Raw genomic sequence first — 24,329 nt, 5'->3', positions numbered from 1 at the left:
AATCTGAAACTTACTAATTTAGAAGAAGGATTAATTGTTTTAACAAAATATAATTTCTCATTTGAATAACAGTAGAAAGTGATGATATAGTCTGAAAACACCAAGCAAGAAACGATAATGCCCAGAAACGGAATATATTTAAAAAACTCAGTACCAAATCTTAAGTAATAGTATATATTTTTTCTTCTGTCATTCTATGATGACATATTTGTCTCTTTGTATCAGAGAAATTCATGATCACTTACTGTAACTTCACAGAGTTTGGCTAGACTTTTATAATATCTAAAGTATATTAAAATTATTTCTTATGAATAAATACAATTTTGAATTATTCACATCTCTGATAATGAATATGCCTTCAAATAGAATAAAATATAAGTGAAATGGCATATATTTTCACATATCAAAATTATGTTGAAAGTTTGTATGTGAATATAACACATGAATTTTCTTCTGTTTTTCTTATAAATATTGATATGTTGCCATTTTATTACATGGTGAAACATTTTGAGGTGAAGATATTATACAAAGGTGTTACTAATTAATTGAAATGGAATTGTTTTGAAATATGACTTGGAACTTAATGTTGAACTTTTATGGTCTATTAGAAAATTTCTGATACAAAGTTACAGAATATGAAAATAATCTTATATTATCTAGACACACTCATTAACATTTAGGCTCACACAGGTTTTATTTGCTTAAAACGTTCCATAAGCCCTTCATTCACTCACATGCCAGCCAGTAAGCTAAAGAACAAAATCAGTGTCAAATTTCATAGGATCTTGATACCATAAACTCTAACTTTCCCCATAGAATATTTTATTAATTTAAGGCCTCATAGCACCTATGTCAAAATGTAAATAAGAATCAGTATTGCAATCTGTGGAATTGTATCTATGTGCCCATTCACATTAACAATGGCTAAAGTCATGTAAAATTTGAAATATTTACCAATTGTCAACACATCCTTCTTTCTATATGAGGAGAAGATAATATTTGTTTACATAAGATTCCCTCAAGACATCATTTTAAGAACATAATATTTGTATTAATTCATTGAGAAGTTCACACATCATACAATGTATTCAATGTATTTTGATTATAGGTTCTATGTCCTTGCTTTCTTTGGAATCAGTTTTCAACAAATGTAACACATGCATTTGTACAAGCATTTCTCCAGACACATGTAGATTCATTCATTAATTTGTTCATTCACTTAACAAGCATTCAGTTGAACCATTCACCTTCCCATGCTACTGTGTTGATTCTAAAGACACAAGTACAATTGTTCATGTTACGTTATGACCAAACTAGGAATATTTGCAAAATTGCAGGCAGGCATGTAAAACAGCAATTAAAATGTTAGCTAAAAATCACAAGTATTGTGTGAGTACTTTAAATGGCTCAAGTACTTTTGCTTCAATAAACCCAAAAGGCTTGAAAAGAGGTAGCATTTAATGGATTATTGTAGGAAGCAATGCAAAGAAAAAGTTGGATTCTGACCTTCTTGGCAGTGCAATCTGTCATAGCATCATGGTGAACATGAACTTACAAGTGGAATGGTGTCTATTTCACAACATGTATGCTAAAGTTAAAGGTTAAGGATAACACAACACTGAAAGGTTATGATCAGTGACTTGGCAAGCTTTATTATATGAATAGGTAAATCTATGAATGAAGACATGGGCTAGATGATTAATATGCTGAAAATGGAAAGGAACATGGTTGAACAGTGCAAATGAAGGCCTAAGCCAAGAGGCAAGAGGAATGGACAAGAGGCACAATTCAAGAGACATAGAAAAAGTAGAGACCACAGCAACTGACGTGACTCTATTTTACTGCTGTGCGCTGTACCTAGGTTACCTTTAAGTGGGATGTAGAAGCATGAGAGGCCCATGGCTCATATTTTGCAAGTTTTGTCATATAAATAATATTACATTTCTGATGAAAAATGAAATAAATATATGAGGATTAGAGTTTCATCCAAATGATAATTCCCTTTAGTTCTCATTCTGCCTATCAAAGTTTATCATAGTTTCATAAGAAGATTGTTTCAAGCAACAAAGAAACACTTATTTCACAAAAACTTCATAAGAAACAGAAATCTCGAGAATTTACATTCAGCCTTTATTCACCATATTAGTTAGCATTACTGCTCATGTGCAGAAGCTACTTTAAATTCTCCATTATTACAACCATTTTATGCTTCGCTTCGATAAATATATGGAGGCAATAAAGAACACATAGAATCAGATCCACATGACAAATTAAAGGCTGTTAAATTTTATTTTTTAAAGCAAACTGGTCCTCAGGTTGTAGAAATGCAAAAGAAGCACATTTAGGCATGTACGCTGTCTATTTTTACGGTTCACAGTAGAAAATGATTCAAATAGTTCAGACTCAGATTTGTGAGAGAAATCACATCTGCTTGGACTGGAGAATATGGGAAGTGGACATTGTGAAATGATCACATAGAATCAAATTTATTGCACCTTTAGACAGGATTTATAACTTTGAGTAAGATGAGAAATGTCCTACAAAGTCCACATGCAAAAGTTATGCATGTAATTATAATTTTAATTAATGTGTGAAGTCTTTTTCCAATGAATTTAATTGTAAATCTGCAATTAATATTCAAAATGCTCAGTTACCAGATGTTCAGGTAAAAATGAAGAAAAACAAACTCCCATTTACCTGGTATTTTCTCGCTAAGTACTTTTGTGGTTTACATATTGTCAGAGAAATGTGAGCTGTGCAATATTTGGTTGAAAAAAATTGTTTTTGTCATTATGAAATTTAGTTACTGTCTAGTTCCATGAATATTCAACATTGAACTAGGCAATTTAAGTTTTAACAATATTTTTTTTAGGATATTTCTAGCTTCCATTCCTTGCATTCTTTCTTTCTTCTTCTTTTTTAACAACATGAATGCTTCAAACATTCAAAATCAAATAAAATATAAACCGCCAATGCACTTCTGCAAAGAAGTAGAGAGATGCCTAAACAGGCACGCAGGATGCTTCTGACAAGGCTGCATAGTAAAGGAAGGAGATGCAAACAGTTAATTCATGTTATGTAGAAATCTTCCATAAATGCACATAAAGCTTAATTCAGTGATATCATCTCTAAAGGTTATGTTTGAATTTTACAGGTACAGTTGCTATGTATTCAGTGTGAAGGCAGGACGCACAAGGAGATGACTTACTGAATATGAAGACATCAGTCTTCGAGGAGGTGCTTGTACACTGTTCAAGGTTGTTTAAAAGATTCAGCAGATGATAATTGAAATTCCTCTTGATCTTGGACATTTAAAAGTACCCAGAAACATAATGTTCTACATATCGTTCTTTTAACACAGAATTAAGTCAAATGTGTTTTACATTTTTATAAAAGGTGTTACAAAATTCCAACAGTCATCTCAAACGTGAAAAGGGTATTTTCATGAAGGGCAAAAATTTTAACAATAACTTTACTGGAATTCTCCATTTTAGTCTTCCACAGCCATATGATACTGTGAGTACATTATGAACTGGATTTGACTGACAATGTTGCTGAAGAGACACACAGCCTGATTAATATACAGTAATATGATAAGTTGCAGAGATAAAACAGGAAACCAAGTCACTTTGATTTGTCTTCACTGCCCAAAATAAAACATTACATTACACACGAGGTACAGAATTTTTTATATATCCCCAAACATAATGAAAAATTACCTTAAAACTATGGCAAGAGTCAGATGGAAGGACCCATTAGAGCCTTATTTAACTAATGAATGGGCAGGGTCTAGAAAGGACAGTTTCGAGAAGTGAGTGTTGTTCAGAGCAGCTGTGTGAAGTTGCCTGTTGGCCGTGCTCCAGACCTTGTTACAACAAAGGGACAACAAAGGAGCAACAAAGGGACAAAGAGGGATTTGTGGTGGTTTGAAGACATATAGCCACATTCAGTTCATAAAGTTGAAGATCTCATCCCTAGATGTTGGAAGTGCTTGGAAGAATTAGGGGTATGACCATGTTGGAAGGGGGTTGTCCCTGGGGATGAACTTTGAGGTGTCAATAACCCACACTTTACCAGTTACCTCTCTCAGCCTTGTTGTGTCCCAAGATGTAAGACCTTAGCTACTACTCCAGCACCACGCTTCCCTGACTGCTGCCATGCTCCCTGAGACAAATGGAAATGGACTCCATCACTTTTCCTTCTCAAATTCTCTTTTGTGTGACCATTGATTCCATTTAATTCTTCCCATATGGACATGGGTGTGGCACCATCAATTGGAACATGAGTTTACTTACTTCTTGAAGTCTCCTGGAAAACCCTATGTTGCATGAAGAACTCCAGAACATCATTTTGTTAACAAAGTCTTGAACCAACCCTAGTGAAACCTGTCTTTGTTTTTTAAATTGGCAAAAAAAAAATACCAATAAATAATTTAGGAAAATAAGATTCCCTTTATGAAAAGTTCACGGGGACTTTTACTCCAAATTATAAAAATTATAGTGTTTATAACTAAGTATTTGAAGTTAATAGATTACTACATTTGCTATCTATATGAATATACCAGTGGTGCAAGTGACTTGTTCTAAAGCATTCTAAATTGTGTAACAAACTCCATTTTATTTAGATTCTCAAATCTATTTTTCTTTGCGTACAGCTCTTCATGTCTTTCTCAGTAAAGAGAATAATATTGATTGTAGTCCATAAGGAAGAAACAGTGCTATGACTTCAGCTGAGGCATTTTACAGTTACATCAAAGACAGAAAACAAGTCTTATCCTTCCAGACAACAGGTAGCAATATGGATTTAAAAAATGATGTATAAAAATTCCTCTATCTCATTCCTAAGATGTACTTGTTAAACCCCGGGGAGACATTGAAACAAGCCATAGAAATGTCTGACAGATTCATATAATATTCCATCTTGGTTTGTAACAAAAGATGGATGTCATAAAAATATAATTTTTAACTTGAATTACATTTCCAAGACTAAGCAAAGTTTCTCATGTGACTGTATGAAAAAATTATACTCACAAAAATAAGGTATTTTAGTATTTTTAGTGTTTTTAATTTTTTCTTTAAAAAATAAAGCCTAAGAAACAGTGTTGTTTGTATAAAAGACCTCCATTGATGGATGATAAAAAGTAATACATCTTTAAATATTCTTTTTATTAGCTTTTGTCACACATTATATCTAATTAATAAGGTGAAATTAAAAACAATTAAAGCAGCAATGTTACCAAATCATCAGAGAGTTGCATACACACAGTGTATACCTTGGAGAGCTGAGAATTTTGTGATTACCTGAAACTAACTACGTGTTTAATCAATGGCCAGAGATGTTTAGAACTTTCACACTTAGATCAATAATTTCTCATAAGTATTTCTTTTTAATGTATTTATTTTTATTGATATGAGTACACTATAGCTGTCTTCAGACAAACCAGAGGAGGGTATCAGATGAAATGAACTCTAGAAGAGCCATCAGTGCTCTTAACTTCTGAGCCTTCTCTTCTCTCCAGCCCCCTCTCACAAGTATTTCTTTATCAAACTAGTGAGGAAGAGTAAACTTAATTTTAGGAAAGGAATAATTCCCTTTCTTACTGAGCATGACACTGTCTCAGGGAGCCCAAGAGGTATAGAAGTGACTTTTGACATTTTGGTCTCTTTTCCCTTCTAAAATTATTTCTCATTGAATACAATAGTGATTGTGACATCATCTGGAATCTTTTCCTGAGCTATAAAGAACATAGATGAGCTGATCAAAAGTCAGACAGGTAAATACTGGATGATACTTGTATTCACATTCCTTTTCAAGTGCTTTTCTTTCTGTCTTCCAAAGCAAAGTATGGGAATGTGGCTGAGTGATCTAGAGTGGATGTTAGAACCTCAAAAACATGTATTGTGGGCCTCTAGGAAAGTCTTTCTCCCTGGTAAAGGTCACACGCAGAGTGAAAGTTCTGCCACTCCCTTCGTTTTCTAGTGTGTCTTTAGGGAAGGATGTAATTTTAAGGAGATGGAGAGGCTGCTATTTGTGTTACTACAAAGAGGAAGGCAAAGAAAACTCAGAAGGACTGACTTAGGCTTCCTGTAGAGTAGATTTACCAATACTTACACTGTGAAGCCATGTTTCTGGATTTTTGTGTTTGTAAGATACAAAAACAGACTGTTTACTTTTTTGTGGATTCTTTCTTGCAGCAAAAGCAGACTTGCATACAGTACACCACAATTTGAGAGGTAGTTACATATATGTGTTGCCGTTGATGAGACATTTGAAAAACCCTCAGTGAAGTAGTATTAATGACATGCAAAACCATTTCTTACATTGTGAAATTCTGCAATGGCTGACAGAACAATTCTGAAATGAAGATTTTGTGTTTAGAGCTTTCACATTTAAATCAATAATTTCTCATAAGTTCTTTTTAATGTATTTATTTTTCACCATATATCCAGCTCATTAGTGGATGTGCAAAGACCTCCCACTCTACTTCTGTCACCTAATTTCCTGTATTATCAAATGTCCTTAGCATTATTTCCACATGAAAACAATTGAAGTAATCTTTAAACATTTGATATATCCTCAATTTGACTACAATACTTCTATTATAGTAAGAGAGGTCAGTATAGAATAGAAAGCAATTAGTGAGACTGTAACAGTAGAGAAGGGATACCTCCTACTATATACCTGTTCACATGCCTTCTATCGGTTTAGAGAGGTATGTTATAATATTTGTACCAACAAAATATTCTCTGAAGTCTGAAATTTTCTATAAAAGTATTTGAGTTACCTGTCAGATATAAAAATAGGAGCCTATATAGTCTAACTAATATTGATAACTAAGTGTAAGAAATGATCTGTGTCACTCAAATTGAAAATGAGTAGAATATTGAAAGAATGTCTATATTCATACACAGAAAATGTCTATCATAAAAATTATCTATACTATATTTAAAGACAAAGAAGACATTACAAATGTCTGTACATGCAGCAATTAGCATGTCTGGATTTATTTTGGACACCAAGAGACATGAGCGTGCTCCATTTCTGATGAGATGAGAATTCATTTATTCAATATGTGGATTTTCTACCTCAAATGTTAAGATATTAAAATTGTATTTGTATGCATAGTAGAATATGTCTTCATTTGAAGCAGCACACACATTTTATGAGAACATGTATATCAACTTATTTTAAGTGAATTATGATAAATACTAAAAAGAAACTATAAGTTTATACATGTTAAAAAGAAAGACTTTCTTATGGACAAAAATTGAACAAGCTTTCCAAAGGCCCTGGGTAACAGAACTCAGAACATCTCTCTTTGCTCTGGTTGTAAATTCACTGAGCAATTTGAAAGTAATTTGACTTTCTGTGGATTTTGAAGGTTGATATCGGGAATTATGGAATTGTACATTTGAGTTATCACAATTTACTCTGTATTTTAAGAAGTATATAAATCTCATAAAATTGGGAAACTGACCAAATGAATATGAGAGACTCTGATCACTTTTAGGCTCTAGGAGTCAATAACTTTTGTGCATTTACCAGGAGGAAGATACATTAACACATCACTGAGACATGACCTCTTCAGAACAGCCAGGGGCCCTTCTTGAGCTGTAGGCTCTAGATGGATAATCATGGAATATGCTGAGGTAGGGAGAGAATGGTAATTCACTTCACTCTCTCTTCTCTATCATTCAACAATGGACTTTCATGACCTTTCTTGGTTCGTTCTTCCTGCATTGATTGATCATGGCCAGTTATGAGGTACAAAAGTTGCAAAGTTTTATGATAATACAGCTCAACAGATAGTTACTGGGAACTTACTGAGTTTCAGAGAAGTTAGTTAAATGTAAATGTTTCAACTGTCTAATAAGACTTTTCTCAGCCATAAACAACTTCATAACTAGAATATGAATTGATTTGTGTCTTTGTTTACAGAAATATTTGTAGATTCCCTCTACTATAAAATAAAACCAAGACTGAGCAGATCCCAGGCAGCAGCCCTGCGTCCAATCTCACAGAACCCAGAAAAAGCATGGCTCCAAGGAGCTCTAACCCGGGAAGTATCTTTGGTAAGGAGACAGCAACACCTGCCACAAACAGGGAGTAACTGGGACCCACTGGAACCCACTGGGACCCAGGAATTCACTCCTGGCCCAAAGCACCAGTTCCTTCCCGTCTGTGTCCGAGCACTGAGCAGATCGTGGGCCTGAGCTCTAACGCCAGTAGCAACACCACCCCACACAGTTTTGACACAACCAAGATAATTGGAAAGACAGGCTCCAGTCAGAGACAAGGGAAGGTAGCACTAAGGAGATTGAGATGGTGAAAGGAAAGCACAAGAACATAAGCATCAGCAACCCAGGGTACTTGGCATTATCAGAATCTAGTTCTCCCACACTAGAAAGTCCTCAATTCCCTCATATCATCAGGAAAGCAAGATTCAGATTTAAAATCACTTCTAATGATGAAGATAGAAGACTTAAAGAAGGACAGAAATAATACTCTCAAAGAAATTGAGGAGAACACGGGTAAAAAGGTAGAAGCTCTTAAAGAGGAAACACAAAAATCCGTTAAAGAATTACAAGAGAACACAACCTAACAGGTAAAGGAATTGAACAAAACCATCGAGGACATAAAAATGGAAGTAGAAACAATAAAGAAATCACAAAGGGAGACAACTCTGGAACTAGAAAACCTAGGAAAGAAATCAAGAGTCATAGACGAAAGCATCACAAACAGGGTACAAGAGATAGAAGAGAGGATCTCAGGTGCAGAAGATACCATAGAAAATATTGACACAACTGTCAAAGAAAAAAAAATGCAAAAAGTTCTTAACACAAAACATCCAGGAAATCCAGGACACAATGAGAAGACCAAACCTAAGGATAATAGGTATATAAGAGAGTGAAGATTCCCAACTTAAAGGGCCAATAAATATCTTCAACAAAATTATAGAAGAAAACTTCCCTAACCTAAAGAACGACATTCCCATAAACATACAAGAAGCCTACAAAATGCCAAATAGACTAGACCAGGAAAGAAATACCTCCTGTCACATAATAATCAAAATACCAAATGCACAAAACAAAGAAAGAATATTAAATGCAGTAAAGGGAAAAGGCCAAGTAACATATAAAGGCAGACCTATCAGAATTACACCAGACTTCTCACCAGATACTATAAAAGCGAGAAGATCCTGGACAGGTGTCATACAGACCCTAAGAGAACACAAATGCCAGCCCAGGATACTATCCCCAGAAAAAAATCTCAATTACCATAGATGGAGAAACCAAGATAGTCCACCACAAAATCAAATTTACAAAATATCTTTCCACAAACCCAGCACTAAAAAGGATAATAGCAGGAAAGCTCCAATTCAAGGAAGGAAATTATACCCTATAAAGTGCAAAAAATTAATCATCTTCCAATAAGTTCAAAAGAAGAGAGTCACAAAACAATGCCACCACTAATAACAAAAATAACAGGAAGCAACAATCTTCTTGCCTTAATAACTCTTAACATCAATGGACTCAATTCCTCAATAAAAAGATATAGGATAATGGACTAGATATGTAAACAGGACCCAGCATTTTGCTACATACAGGAAACCCATCTCAGTGACAAAGACAGACACTACCTTAGAGTAAAAGGTGGGGAAACAATTTTTCAAGCAAATGGTCCTAAGAAACAAGCTGTAGTAGCATTCTAAAACCTCCAGCCTGAGAACACAAAGTGAGGGACTCAAGTCTCCACCTGTATAGGTAGTTGAGGGTGACCTTGTCAGGCATCAATGGAAGTCGAGGGCCTTGGTGCCGGAAAGTTTAGATTCCCTAGTGCTAGGAAATTTTAGAGTAGGGAGGAGGCAGGAATGGGAGGATGGTGGGAGCACACCCTCATAGAAATAGGAGGAGGGGGGAATAGTATAAGGGGTTTTGGGGGGAATGTGAGAGGAGATAACATTGAAAGGTAAATAAATAAAATATCCAATTTAAAAAAATAGATAATGGGTCTGGCAATCATAGTTGAGCAGTCAAGACTTTTTGTCAACAATTTATTATGGGGATTTTGTATAATCCTCAAGGACAAGGTATTGTGGAAGAGGCCCATGGAACTTTTAAAAGAATGGTGAGACATAATGTTACTGAGACAAAGAATGATGCTAACCTGTGAGCTTGCTGAGTAGCTTGACAAGGGTGACTGGGGAGCTGTATTGAACACATGATCTTGACACACCTTTGCTTGACTATATTCCAGATGGAACAAGGTGCCTTGCCTAAAGATTTTATACCTTGTGGGATAGAGAATCGACAAGAGAAATTATGCCTCTTGTATTCTTCTTAAAGTTGCCCAGCTATTAGGACTCAATCTTATACTGGTCTACAAATCAATCCAATATGGGAAATAACAGTCTACTTTTGGAAGACTGTATCTGGACTTTGTCAAGGACATATTTGGAAGATAGCTGTAGCTCACAATGATGTTAGGATAGCAAGAGATAATGTTGGGACAGGATTTGGATTTTAAACAAGGGTTAATAAATGTTTTAAGGCTCTTTTAATTATCAAGCTAAAATTGGTTTTGTCACTTCTACAGTATCTATTGTAAGTTGCATTGACTGTACAATTTCCAATTATGTTAGTGTGTTGAAACCTGGCATGTCTCTTACAGGGGTCTATCAGCCAGCTTTTGTCTCATTGCCCTGAGAATTAGAAAATCATGATTCTCTGAAAAAAGACTTGAAAGTGCTGGAAGAAGTGAGTTAGGCTTTAAGCAGAAGCAAGAGGGTAGCAGGCTTGATTATTGCTGGTATAACAGCCCTAATTCCATTAATTGCTAGCATCACTGCTTCTACAATGGCATTGACACAAGGAGTTAAGACAACTATTTTTGTTAACCATCTAGCAAAAAATGTTACTAATGTATTGAGTATACAAAAGGATTTATATAGGTATCTGGAACAACGAATGATGCTTTATAACACATTCAAATTATCTGAAAGAGGTTCAGGGTTCACTTAGGAGCCATCCCAAGTGTCATGCAAATATCACTGGAGTAGTGTTACTTTTGAAATTCACAATGATTGTCATTATAATTAGAAAATGTAGACACCTGTAATATATCTGGCATAAGCCTAACACCTCTCTGGGAGTGTTAACTTTGCATAGTGAGATTATGAATTTAAAGAATGTTGTTCTGTTGACCTTTGATGCTGTAGATAATGCTGATAAAATTATCCATGGCCTGAGCTCAGTATTTCCATTTTAGACAAACCTGAGGAATATAGCTTGACCAGGCTAGCCCTTCTTGTCCTGGGAATAATTTTGTTCCTGCCCATCATGTTAAAGCTTATCTTAAATAACATCAACATATTGGTTGCCAAAGTACATGGCTTAAACCTAAAAATGGACCCCCAGACAGAGTTATTAAATTAACAGGCTGGCAAGCCAAGGATGGGTAAAATTCTACACAGCGCGTTACCAACCTAAGACAGAAGTGCATTGCCTTTGATAATGCATATTCCATGACGGATGAGGAAGGCATTCTTGTCAGAATGACCTAAGATAGGCTCAGTCTTGTTAACAAAATAAAAAAGGGGGAGAGGTGGAGAGCCTTTGGGGATGCTTGGCAAGAAGCTGACATGGGCCAAGGACAAGGAAAGGGGCTGCTTGATAGGAATATGACATTGGCCAAGGACAAGGAAGTAGGCTTCAGGCAGGAATCTGACATTAGACTAGAACAAAGAAGTAATTTCAGGTAGGAGTCTAAATTGTAGACTACAACAAAGAAGTAATCACAGGCAGGAATCTAAATATTAGGCCAGAACAAAGACGTAATTTCAGACAGGAATCTAAATTTTAGGCAAGAACAAGGAAGTGGGCTTCAGACATGAAAATGACCTTGGACTAGGATAGGGAAGTAGGCTCAGCTACTTTAGTCAACCTGATAAGCCTTTAGAAACAGTGATAATGGGAGTGTTCACTTAACCGGGTTTAATGCCTTGCTTTTTCTTTGACTATTTGTGTTTATTGTATTGCTTGTTCTTTGACTATTTACATCTATTGTATTGCTAGGCCCTCAACCTAGAACTGACCTTAATACATACTTGTAATCAAAATGATATAAAAAAATAATGGAAGAGAGGGTATAGGATAAGCGGTTCTAGGGAGAGGAAAGGGGATGACATCTATATTGTAAACAAATAAAATATCCAATAAAAAAAATTAAAAAATAATTCAAAACCAATTTGTTGAATAGCCTGTTGAAAATAAAACTCATTTGAAACAAGTTGGCAGAGTAGTCTCACAATAGAAAGTTCACCATGACAAATAAAAGTATGCATATGTACATATACACATAAGAACAAATTCATACACATGAATACATGTTTATTTATAAGCATACACATATATGACCACACATTACACATACACACATACAAAAATAGTTGTTCTCCTCACTGAGAAGCTAATTCTTTTCTAGTACCCTGAAACATTTTAATTCTACAATATATGTCGTTAGAATCTATTTTACTGCACCCTGCTGTATTTTTATGTCTCTTCTAACCAATTTTTAGTATATTTTGCAAAACCTGCAGAATCAAGGAACAAAATTACTTCTCTCACCTCTTCTGCCGGCTTCACACATTATTTCCCTTCTATTCTGTGAGGACTGCTGCAGTTTCACAACTTAAAAAAAAACTTTTAATAAAGCTTATTTCTATTCTCTACGATTAGTTAAGTGTTTTACCTTTTGTTTTCCTTCACACATCAGCAGTCCATTTCAGGTTCCCTAACAAGAAGCACAGGTTTGCACTTTGAAAACGCTGTGGTTTTAAAAATTCTCTGACACTAGAACTAAAAATAAAAGGACAATTTTCCTTTCTATGATGCTATGAAGAGTCGTTATATAAACATTAATTATCTTACAAAATGATAAGGTATAGGAATCAGACTACTTGAGCTATGTTGAAAATATTGATATTTTAAATCAAATTGAAGAATTACGTAGCATAACACATGAATCAGGAGAGCCATGATTACTTAGATTACATTTTTTGTCACTGATGTACATCAAGAGGGACCCAGATAACTCCCTGAATATCATATCATATTGTACTGTTTTTTTTGTTTCCATCATGAAGCTGTATTTTATATAAAATATTCAGGCAGACTTGTTTGTAAACTAATTGACAGATATAGTCATCCCCATCTTGGGATTAATCATGTGTCAACACAGTTAGGTACACCTGATATGGTTCTAAGATAGGCATAAAGGGAATCTTTCCTCATTCTTTTCCTTTCCAGATTTTCTCTTGTTTTATCTTAAAAGCTTTCCTAGCCAATATAGTTTTTGCCCCTGTTTAAAATTGTGCCCTTAAGCAGATAACACATGAGGATCAATTCTGATGGAAAACATTTATTTAAAGATATAGCTGTCTTCAATAGCATTTCAGGAATCACCAAAACATAATTATCTTTCCTATTTTAAAATATAGGCCCATGATTCATGGATTACCACAAGTAAAATGTCATCTGTTTTTTCTACACAAAAGAACATGAGAACCTTATTCACTAAAGAAGTCCTGAGACCTGAATACAGGATACAGATATCTACCTAGATACAGCTTGATGTCATCATATTTTGAATGTTATTATCTACTTATTTATGGTTACTCATTTTCACTAGTGACTCATTGAAAAATGCTTCCTGACTGAATAGATTATATAGATTAGTGAGAGAAATCTACTGCCATTTTGAGCCTATCAGTAAGAAATTAAAATTCCCAGAGGCTCTTTTGGTATGAGCCGTGCTTAATAGTCACAAAATAAAACATTCAGAATATTCTTATTTATATAATATTTTAATGTCTGTAAATGTTTTTGAAGTTCCTATTAGAAAATCCACTGGGTTATTGCATATGAATAAGGCCTTTTTTTCCCATGTAGCCATTTCACTAGGAGTTTAAAACCTAGACATTGGAAATTTATGGATGATCAAAATAAACAGTGTTGGCTATTATATTGCTTTTTAGCCATTACTTGCTTAAACACAATTATAGATTCCCTATTAACACTCAGAATTAATGAACTACTTCTTGAGTTTATAGGTGGATGGGCACTCAATAGCCAACTTTCTCAAATGTCATGAAACATAAAAGGCAATACAGCTAATTCCCAAAATGCTTATAATAAGTGTCAACCATATTTGCAATTATTTGTTACTGAATATACCAGAAGAATGTTTCAATAACTGAGATTCATCTTTTGCCTGGATACTTGATTCTATGCAGTGAGACTGTCCTACTTTTCCCTTCCAGGGGAAATTCTCTCTCTAGCACCTGGAATCTCCTGTATGGTTTAGCTTGTCTATGACCAGGGCAATGATGTAGAAATGATGTTTGATGGGCTCGAGATCTTAGGAGTCAAAAACTTGCTAATGTTAAGTTCTTCCTCTTGGAGCACTGTCTATACTAATATGGTAAAAACTCATAGCAGAAACCAAATTGGTAATGCGTTCCAGACTCCTGACTTTAGTTCATCTACCAGTTTGATCTCAGCTAACCCAGACATAGGCAACAATTCATAATTGCTCCAAGCAACTGTTTGCTCTGGGTGGTATAGTGTGTATAGTAATACAGATAAAAGAAGAGAAAATGTGATAGTTGGCAGATACCTTGAGGACAGACTATATTAACATCAGCAAAGCTTCTGTAAGATCCACCCATAGTCTCTTCCGTAGACTGTAGAGCACTGCAAAATTAATGGTGACACTATGTAGAGGTAGAAAAAATAAGCACAGTACACAAGATACTATAGTTCCTGGGAAGGAAATTTTTCTTTCCACTAATAACTGTAACTACAAAGGCCATGTGGTAGAATGGAACAGCTTTCTAAAGCCAACAAGAGGAAGGCTTGCAGGATTGGAATATAATGTTATTGCCATGAGAGATAAGGACATGTTGGTAAGGCAGGGACAGATATGAGAGCCATATCACAGTCCCTTGTGGAGGACATTGTTAGTAGCAGTGCCCATGGGGAAAACACACACACACACACACACAAAGCAGTTTTACTTCTTTGGAAATGTGTCTTTTCTTTTGAAGCCAAACTTTGCATTTGCTTTGTATTGCTGCTGCATAAGCTTTCTGCAGATGGAGCAAAGGTACCCTTCAAAGCCAGTAGTGACAGTACCGCTTAAAGTCATTATTAGACTTTCACAGAGAAACCTTCAGCTATACTAAGTCACTTAAACAAACTGATATTGAACATTAGTTGGAGAGGTGAGCTTTGGGTACATTTGTCTCTCAGTGGAAGAATCATTTGAGCTATGATTCTGTCGTTAAAAATAGTAAGGCATCCAGGCAAAGAATAAGGCTATGCAATCAGGATAGCTGCTATTCTGTGTGGTCATCAACTCTACCAAGTCAACATAGCAGAAAAATCTTGGGTTGATGAAATATTTCAGATTCTACTTTTATTCCACAGAAAAGACATGTCTGATGAAAACTGTCATTGCACTGTTTCCAGTTAGATCAACTTTAGTGAAAAAAATGATCTTGCTTTTGCCTAAACTCTACAAATAGTACTATTGAAATTAGCAATCCTCTCTCTTTCACTCTTTACCATGTTCACAATAATTTAAAAAAAAAAGGCTTCTAGTCTTTTCAACTGACCCAAATAAGTGTGCATTTTATGGAGACTGTTATTTTAAGTAATAAGCTCTTAAAACAGGACAAGTGGCTAAAACTTACAGACAGACAAAGAAGAAAAATTCTGAATCCTTTTAGTTATATTCAATTGTCACAATAGAGTAATTTTCTCTCATCCTCCATAAATCTATCATTTTTGCTAATACTTATGTAAAATCATTTTCATTGTAGCACATAATATATATTAATAAGCTACTAGACTTTTCCTAATATTCTACTTTCCTTTCCACTTTAGATTTAACAATCATATAATAATCACTGTTCTGCTTGGGAATGAATCATACGTAATCGTGAGGAAGTAGCTATGAGCGAGATGCCGCCCATGAGAGATTTAATCATAGGAAATGGCTGACTTTTTATTTCCAACAACCATCTGCACTCATGGTAAATCAGGTGCTAATGAAGCCCAGACCCGTACTGCACAGGAGCATAAATCTTAAGAACCAAAAGTCATGGAGCAACAGACCTCAGAAAACAGAATTTTCTAAGGAAATGTACCCGGATTATCATATAGAAGGTCACCATCTGTAAATGTGTCACACAAATGAATAAATTTGGTAGCTATAATGGCACATTATGACAGTGGCTGTAAACATCAAATCTTTACATTACTTTGCAAACTCGTCACTCTCAAATATTATGATCATTTATAGTTTCATGTCAACTTTTAGACAGGCAACATCTTGAGGGTAAGCACTCTTCAAGTCGGTGTGTTTTTACATCATCCACGATGCACTGCAATTATATACACCCATTTCTTGCAGCATAATAATGAGAATGAAAATGTTTATTAGTGAACCCTACTTTTAAATCAGTAAAGAGCTGTAGAATTCGTTTTTTTTTCCCTTTGCAGTTCAGGAAGCTACATACCTCTTGAAAGAATTAGTACCAGACAGGTAACTTGATTCGAGTTCTGTCTCCTGAGATTCATACAATACGATAGGGTCTTTTCGGAAGCTTGTCCCCTATTCATCAAAATCTTTCTTTTTATGCATTTCTCAGTTATAATCAGGATGATACACACAATAGAAATTACATAGAAAGAGGGAGAAAAGTTGAGACCTCAAAGCTATGATGCTAAGTCAAACCTCATGTCTCTAAAGCAAAAGACAAAATATCTACGAATTTTTACATTCTAGAGCAAAAATTGTATCTATATTTGTCATTATTAGTGGTTACATTGTTAGCCACTTTCAAATAACACAAAAGAAAGGGCTCTAAAATGATACACAAAACCTGTTGTCTCTTTCAGAAGCCTTAAATCAGCCTTGAACCCACAGTCCCTACCCGAGCCTTCCTTGGCCTCATTTTCTCCATTTATTTACATGTATATAGACATCCCAGAAAAATCCCCTGAGGTTTTTTCTCTCACATATGTAAAGAAGACATTAAAAAGTAATGCAGTTTCTAGGGTTGATGAGTCTATAAACAGACTTAGGAATTCCATGTCACAGAGACATTGAGCAGAACATATCCATGGACCAGGGATACAGAGTGAATTTGAAGGGAGATGCCATCCCTCCTTCCTGATCTCCACACAGGAAGCACTTGTAAGCACAGGGTTATATTTCAGTTCCAGGGGTCTGCCAAGTTAGGCATCTATTCTACACCCAGGGCTATGTAAATTTAGGTCAAAGTCCTGTTGTAGTTGGACTAGCAAAATTAGGTAGAGCTTGACAACAGTCATAGGCAACAAATCCTATGCATCATACATCCAGGCTATTGGCTTGATTTTTTTTTATTATAATATCCAGCTAGGTGTGGTTTCAAAGAATTGTAATGCCAGCATTTGTGAGGCTGTAGATTACAGGGACAACCTAAGTTACGTAACAAAATTTTGTCTTTAAGATACAATAGTGTTGTTGCACACACATGGAACCCCAGTACTTGGGAGATGGAGGGAAGAGGGTAGCAATTCACGTTTACCTCAGACACACATACAGAATTTGAGGCTATTGTCTTAACAAAACAAAAAATCAACAAAACCAAATAAATAACAACCAACAGCAAGAACAAGAAATGGAGGGAAACCCTAACACAAAATACATACTTGATTCAAAAATTTATCATTTTAGGGATTTTATGGTTACCAAATACAATATTTCAATTTGTAGATATGCATCTCTCTCTCTCCCTCTCTTTCTCTCTCTCTCTCTCTCTCTCTCTCTCTCACTCTCTCTCTCTCTCTTTTTCTCTCTCACCATGTGTGTGTCTGTCTCTGTGTGTGTGTGCATGTGTGTGTAACATCAACATTAAAACATGATGATTATTACCTCTATTTAAAAGCTGGAAGACAGTCAAATATTACTATGTAACATATCCTTCCTTCTGTAGCCAGTATTTGGAGTGTATTCAAAAATGTTCCTCAGTCCTTATCAGAATCTTGCTTACATGAGATGAGTGAGTTTCAACTATTAACAGCTGCTGAGTTCGTTCTCCTGGTTCAAGCAAATAAATATTGGTATTTGTCCTACAAGGATAGACTCTAGTAAAAAAATGATCATTTGTATATGTGTTCTATAACATGTTCTTTTCCCACTTAGTACCTTTTTTCTTTGATTTATTTAATCACATGGCAAATAATTGACAAATATTTATTTCATAATTAAATTATTTCCCTTTAAGCCAAATCCATTATTCTTTTAGTTCAGTTAGATGACGTTACTTGAGTGGGATTTTATGTACTGATATTGGTATATGATTGGACATTTTTATATAAGAAATTAAGTTGAATTCTAGTAAAAACTAACAATCTTGATGTTTTCTTTAAAGATTTCTTCGGTGAAAGAATATGCTTTCATTTGCATAACTTATTGTGTCAAAGACTATAGAAAATTCCTTGAAAACAAAGTGTGAAGGAAGTTGCAATTTGTCATATAACTTTAAATACAAGTACATGGCAAAGAAGTGCAAGAAAACGTGCCAAATGTTTGCCACACCAAAACACAATATCAGTAGGCTTTGAATTGCTTGTTTGGTGATATTTTTGCTTTAATGGTAGACTTATGTAATAGGACTTACTATCAATTATGGTGACTTCCAGAGGAATTCACAGGATCTAAACATAAATTAGGTTTATATTTACTTATCTCTTATTCTTTTCCACATCATGTATCCAACTAAACTCATTGACTATCCCCATTATTTATCCATATCCATTTTTAAAAAACAAACAAACAAATAAAAAAAAGCCACTACCATTTCTTGCCTTCATTACTTCATAAGTGCAATTGGAAAAATTTCCCATCTAGAGTAGAGTTTTATTTCTTGGTTATTTTATTTCAGCTCATTTTTATTACATAAAACAGCATCCACTGTGATGTTGTCATTTCAAAATTGGAACATTTAACTGTTACAGTGAGATTCTTCAGAAGCATTATTCTTTTTTGTATTGAATGGCAAAGTTCAGTAAGTGGCCTCACTGTTTACCTGAACTTTTGATACATCACAGACAAAACAGGAGAGCCCCTGTGAACATCATGATGCAGGATAATGGTTCTTGGAGGATCTGAGTCTCTACTCTTCCTGGGCTACTGCTTATTGCCTCAGGATTAAGCTTCTTGTGATCAAAAGGATTGCTAACCCATTTCCCAAACACTTATTTGCAAGAGGATCAATTTTGTTTCTTTAAATTTGTGGAACAAGCAGTAGCATTAAATAAAACTGATTTCATGCATTTTGAAACTTATTTTTTTCAAGGTATTGTGTACAGTGAGTTCTTTTCCCCAATTGTTATAGTGCCAATGTTACTGAAACTTCTGCTGCAGAGGCCTCATCACGCTTTGGCTAGTGGGAGAACACAGTTCATTGACAGCCTAGGAAGAAAGGCAACACTTGTCTATCCACTCTATCTTTTGCATCATCCAGTTTGTTTTCGATCTCTGAGGAACTTTGAGCAGAGTGTGCGTGGCGAGGTGACCAGGACTTAATTTACATGGTCGTGGAAAACTGTGGTTATTTTTAAAATCTATTTCCCCTTGGGCTCTTGCTTTCTTTTTCAGAAATTCTTGCCTAAAGAATTTCTTTTTCAGAAATTCTTGCCTAAACCACGGTCTACTTCTCACTCCCAAAAGGGAACACCATAGCGATAGTTTCTTAATGTGGTCAAGCGCAGAGCCACCAAACCTGGAAATCTTAATCTGTAACCCACTTTGTTCAGTGACACCCTTTTGCCCTTCTGAAGGATCCCAGACAATTGACAGACAGTTTCTATTTCTCATGCCATTGATCATACATCTAGCTTGTGTGGATCTTGTATGATCCACCAGGTTAAACTCAACAACTAAACTTTCTCAAACTGAAGACTTCCACTGCCGATGGTGTTTCATTCTCAATTTTACTCAGAAGTGGTTTACACAGTAATATACAAGTCAGTGGGCACATATTAACAATTCCAAGCAAACTCCTTAGAATTTTTCCTTTAATTTTTATTTAAGGGAGGTTAGCAAGAAATGATCCTATTGAAAAGGCTGCAGCTAATATAGCATGTCTTCTGCAAAGACTAGTTTAAAAAATAAACCCTCTCAATCTCCAAGATTTGGAAGGGTACTCTCTCATAAAGTCGATGTGGCAGCCTACTTTCTCGGGTCTTAAATTGGCTTTGTAATAGCAACTACCATTGAGATTTGCTTCACCTAAACTGCCATTTTACTAACATCTCAAGTAGAAACTAGCTCTTGTCAACTGCATCTGACTCCACACCCCTGACTTTCCACCCCAATGTCCTGATTAAAATTCTTCACGGACTTTGTATTAATTTAGGATAGAGTCTAATGAAACCTACAGAGTCCTTCATTATCTATATTCTTTCTGCATATTTTAACAAGTGTGATGTAATAAGACGTAGCCATACAGAACTTCTTAATTTGTCTTATGTGAATTATCTTTCTTTATCTCCACACTGTTGGAGTTTATAATTTTTCATTGTAAGGGTCTTTCTTGTGTATCCCTGAATGTTTAAAGCATAACTGGACTTCAGCCAAAGATACCAGTGGCAAATAAGCCTTGTTCTGACAATCCAGTATTTCCACATGGCCAATGAAGCAAAAGCAAATTGTCCCTCTGTTGTATTTTATAGATTTTATAAGTGATTTTTCTTCTTTCTAGAAGTTCCTATTTCCCAATCTTCTCTTACTATGTCTCAAGCTATCGCTAGCCCTAAGGCACTCCTAGAACAGAATCAGTTCTTGTGACAAGACATCTTTCATTTCTTTTTGTGAATAGTAAGTTTTCAATCTTTATCTTTCTTCCACTCCAAAACAGAAAAACAGTTTGGGCCTTTCTGGTCCAAGGTACTTGTCACATACCAGCTCAGAACATCAAAATGAGGTCTATGATATAACACACATGAAGGCTGAAGAAAATCTAAGACTTCAGGCTGTGAAATATTGTGCCCATAGGACCTCAGACTTCAGTGAATGTGAGTATGGAGAGAATGTTCTGAATTTGTTCTATGTGTCTTACAGAAATGATACATTTAATTCAAAAATATTTACATACTGAGCATATCTCTATGTTACAATGGAGAAAGCTGTAACACTGAGTGTACATTGCACGCTCACAGTAGTTCACAGTCAGGTCCTAACTTCATTGAGAAAGGCACAAAGAGAGAGGAAGGCTGAATGGAAGTAAACATCATGCCTATTTTCAATACATTTTCATCCTTCTTGTATCAAAAATACTAAAAATATGTGTATATTCTTACCATAAACATAATCCTATATCCGATAAAATTTTCTTAGACTCCTCAAAATCAGCAAAGTTACTAACTGCAATTTTTCACTTTAAATTAAGCCATAGAAATAATTTTCTTTTCTCCCTAAACCCATTAAGAGTCCAGTTCTTTATAGCAAAGATGACACTGAATGATTTGCAAATTAATGAGAGCACTGTGACTAGTTTTACATTTCAGAGACTTGAATAGAAATGGACCCTCTATAAAATGCCAGCTTTCCCATCCCAGCCTCTTTCTTCAGCACGTGTTTCTTATTTCAATAGGAAACCCAGTTAAAGCTACTTTATGTGCATTGTGGCCTAAATTTCTCTTTTCAGGTTGATTGGGTTATTTTAAAATTTCTACAAAGGTAGGTAAGTGAGTAAAATTTTCTGTTTGTTTTGTTGTTGTTTTTGTTGTTGTTGTTGTTGTTGCTTTGGGGGACAGGGTCTTAAACTGTACCTCTGGCTGTCCTAGAACTCACTTTATAGATCAGGTTAGCCTTGAATTCATAGAGATATGCCTGCCTATTCCTCTCTAGTGCTGGGATTAAAGACATGTGCCATCAAGTTGACAGGAATGAGAACACACAAATAAAAATTTTATTCTAATAGGCAGATAGTATATTCCTATAAATGATCAAATTTGGAATTAGGTTTTCCTTTCTTTTTTTTCTTCTTTCATATTGTTTATCTATTATTTATTTACTTAATTTTATTTTTATTTGTATGAGTTTGAGACTCTTTACTAGTTCCCAAAGCCAGGAGAAAGTTTTACAAGAGACCGAAGTGGCAAAACTACTTCGAAAACTTGGTAATTTCAGTTTCTGAGATATTTAAGCAAAATAACATGGGCAGTTCACAGGCTCAAGTACTATTATGGTACACTGCACAGATTATAGGTTAAAGGCTCTGAACCCTGAACACCCCTAATTTTGAGGTCATTTTGTCTCATGATACTTGGAGCTTTTATTCAAGGAATTTCATCTTTTGACCCATCCTGTAAAACTGTTTCCTGATTAGGCTGTTTCAAAGCAAATGTAACAAGAATAAGGCCTTGCAGCCAGGCAGCCAAATGTACCTTTTATAAATCTAGCTCCAAACTTGTAGAGAACTCTAACAATGGCCTCATTAACTTAGCAATCACTCAATGTCATAGCGATTATAATGTACTAAGCTGTGAAAAGAGGAAGAAAAAGGAAAATTGTTTTAATCCCATGATTTAATTTAAAGTGAAAATGAAAAATTGCATTGCAGGTAGTCTTACTAACCTCTTTTGGTTGGCATTATGATTTAAAATATATGCTTTCTCTCCTTTGGACTTATGCTTTTGTCTTTGTTTTAAAACTACTGAGTGCATATTTTTATCTTTATAGGGCATGTAAAAGTGAAGATGATAACAAAATATACTGATAGCTTTGTATCAAATAGAGCCACAAAGGGAGGCTACCAAAATAGTAAATGTCAAAGCAATAACCACAGCCAGAGTCCCATCATTCTGGGGAAAATGAGATGTCTGCCACTGTCCCTATATAGGTCCCTAAACTCTGCAATATCACTCTGAGGTCACCTGGGATTCTTAGTAAATCCCACCTTTACTTCTACCATGAATGTGTTATTTTTTCCTTGCCTGTGTGGAGACTCCTTCTCAGCCCTGTCTTGAGATCAGCCCTTAGAGGCACTTTTTAGACAATATAGTGTATTCCTTCCCTTAGGGTCCTTCTTCTATAATGTTCTGAGATTCTATCTCTCCAGTGCACAGTTCATAGAAGAAGGACCTCATCATCCTGTGATTTTTAAGTGTAGTTTGAATATTTGAGTTCTTGTCTCAAACACTTGAGATTATTTAGACTGTACAGAAAACACTGCCCAAACTCTTTGTTACCATTCAGATAACTGACTTCTAGAAAGCCTCAGCTCAACAGCAGACAAGGGTATTGAATTCTAGGCTCCAAGATTTCTTTCCTATCCCATGAATTTTGATGTAGTAATGATTTTGACATTGATTTAGAAGTCTCATAATTCCCAGGAGAAGAGAAAATGATATTCTGATCCATTTGCCCAAATAAACAGAGAAAAAAATAGGAAGGTTAATTTTTTACTTTTGAATATTCATGTTTAAGTTTGGCACATATACTATGATTACATAAGATACTAACTTTAAGGAGACAGAGATAAAACACATGCAGGAATTCTCTGTACAATCTTGGTAATTTTTTTGTGAATCTAAAATTATTACAAAATAAAATTGTCTTTAAAAAATTATTGATTGTTGGAGTAGTATCTCCAATGATTTAAAATGTCACTTATATTCTAGACAATGACATAGACAATATTTGTATAGGACTAAAATTTGTTTAAAGTCCTATGTTTCGCTAGAGACTAATATCATTTAAGCAAGACACATGTCTGAATAAAACATCCTTATTAGGGGAGGTGTATAATATTTTGTATATTGAAAATAGAAACCTCAGAAGTAATAAAAAAGTAATTTGTTCTAGATAAATAACTCATTTTCTTCAGGATCTCTTTTACATGATTATTGTGCAAATACAATTAAGACAAAAATGACAGTTTTTTTCTTTTGTCCATTATGAATAAATATGTACATTTTAATAGAGTAGGTGGCTGTTAACAAATGGGATCTGGAAGTATAGGAGGAAATTTTGACTGAAAATGAAGTAGATTTCAATGAGATTGTGATAAATGTCAAGTAATGAAACTATTGTTTTCCCAAGTTTTTATCAACATCTTTCTCAAGAGCACTGGAGACTGCTCCAGTGCATATGCACTTTTAAGACTTTCCCCATAACACTAACCTTCTTTTCCAAATGTGTTATTTGCATATCAAATTCATTTCTCTGGCTTCCCTTTCTTGTCTCATTATGCTGAATTCAGCAAGTGT

General features: G+C 34.9%; 1 protein-coding gene across 4 annotated transcripts in view; it reads right to left on the bottom strand.

Moving 5' to 3' along the window:
- The window catches only part of Dgkb (diacylglycerol kinase beta), a 644,882-nt gene that overhangs the window by 167,440 nt on the left and 453,113 nt on the right, over positions 1-24,329 (bottom strand). The gene's annotated exons all lie outside the window — the stretch shown is intronic.

The sequence above is a fragment of the Grammomys surdaster genome, unplaced genomic scaffold (genome assembly GCF_004785775.1).
Source record: "Grammomys surdaster isolate TR1022 unplaced genomic scaffold, NIH_TR_1.0 188, whole genome shotgun sequence".
In the NCBI taxonomy this organism is placed as follows: Eukaryota; Metazoa; Chordata; class Mammalia; order Rodentia; family Muridae; genus Grammomys; species Grammomys surdaster.
The sequence above is the reverse complement of the archived record's forward strand: the minus strand, read 5'-3'. Positions and strand labels throughout refer to the sequence as shown.